The following is a 1690-nucleotide window of genomic DNA, read 5'->3' on the forward strand; positions in this document are numbered from 1 at the left end:
AATATGGCATTCAGAGTATCAATTTCAAGAACACCTTTCTTCTAAGTCATCCCATTATTCATAGGATTTATTTCAGAAGTGTACATGAACTGGTTATTTGCAACCATCTCAATCAGTTCCTGAGCTTCTGCAAGTGTTTTCATATGAAGTAATCCACCAGCAGAATGGTTTAATGACATCTTGGACAATTCAGACAGACCATCATAGAATATGCATATGATGCTCCATTCTGGAAGCATGTGAGAAGGACACATTTTGCTTAATTGCTTGTATCTTTCCCAAGCTTCATAGAGAGATTCACCTTCCTTCTATTTGAAGGTTTGGACTTCAACTCTAAGCTTGCTCATCTTCTGAGGTGGAAAGAATTTGGTCAAGAAAGCATTGACCAACTTATTCCAAGAGTTCAGGCTTTCTCTAGGTTGTGAGTCCAACCATATCCTAGCTCTGTCTCTTACAGTAAAAGGGAAAATCATAAGTATGTAGACCTCGGGATCAATCCCATTTGTCTTAACAGTGTCACAGATCTGCAAGAACTCAGCTAAGAACTGATGAGGATGTTTCGATGGAAGTCCGTGAAACTTGCAATTATGCTACATTAGAAAAATTAATTGAGGCTTAAGCTCAAAGTTATACACTACAATGATAGGAATTGAGATGCTCCTTCCATAGAAGTTGAAAGTTGGTGCAGTATAGTCACCAAGCATCTTCCTTGCATCTCTGGCATTGTTGTTGGGTTCGGCTGCCATGTCTACTTCTTTTTCGAAATTTTTTGTAAGGTCCTCTCCGGAGTGTTGTGCTTTAGCTTCTCTTAGCTTCTTCTTCCGAGTCCTTTCAGGTTCAGAATCAGCTTCAACAAGAATGTTTTTATACCTGTTTCTGCTCATATGAAAAAAAAGAGAACAAAGGAATTAGTGGAATCCTCTATGTCACAGTATAGAGATTCCTTGAGGTGTCAGAAGAAAAGAAGAATAGCGGAATGAGGTAGAAAGAGAATAAGAAGAATTCAAACACAGAGGGAGAGAGATGGTTCGAATTATAAGTAGAAGAGAAGTGTTAGCAAATAAATATAACGAGATGAGAGAGAGTATTCGAAAATTAAAACTAAAACAATTAGTTAATTAAAAAAAATTGAAAAAGTTGGTTAGTGAAATTCGAAAATTGGAGGTGGAAAAGTGGTTAGGAGGTTTTGAAAAAGATAGGAAATAGTAATTAGTTGGAAAAGATTTGAAAATATTTTTGAAAAGATAAGAAGTTAGAAAAAGATTTTGAAATGAAAATTTTAAAAAGATATGATTGAAATTTATTTTGAAAAAAGAGTTAAAAAGATTTGATTTTTAAAATTAAAGTTGATTACTTGACTAACAAAAAACTAAAAGATATGATTCTAAAATTTCAAAGATTGAACCTTTCTTAACAAGAAAGTAACAAACTTGAAATTTTTTAATCAAAACATTAATTGTTAGCAAGGATTTTCGAAAATATGAAATAAGTTAAGAAAAAGATTTTTGAAAAATTAGTTTGAAAATTTTCAAAAACATAAAAAAAATTGAAAGTTGAACATTTAAAATATGTTTGATGCAAAAAGTTATGAATTAAAACATGAAAAATTGAGAAAATTCGAATTGGAAACAAAATTACTTCCCTTGTGTCATCCTGGCATTAAATGCCCAGAATGCTATCCATTCTGCCA

The 1690-nt window shown here is 32.7% G+C and overlaps 1 non-coding gene across 1 annotated transcript; it reads left to right on the plus strand.

Annotated features, from left to right (window-relative positions):
- Positions 1–233: 233 nt before the first annotated feature.
- LOC127742627 (small nucleolar RNA R71) lies at positions 234–341 on the plus strand. Its single transcript, XR_008003973.1, has one exon. It is a non-coding gene; the product is annotated as a small nucleolar RNA R71 (small nucleolar RNA).
- Positions 342–1690: the final 1349 nt, after the last annotated feature.

The sequence above is a fragment of the Arachis duranensis genome, chromosome 1 (genome assembly GCF_000817695.3).
Source record: "Arachis duranensis cultivar V14167 chromosome 1, aradu.V14167.gnm2.J7QH, whole genome shotgun sequence".
Taxonomy (NCBI): Eukaryota; Viridiplantae; Streptophyta; class Magnoliopsida; order Fabales; family Fabaceae; genus Arachis; species Arachis duranensis.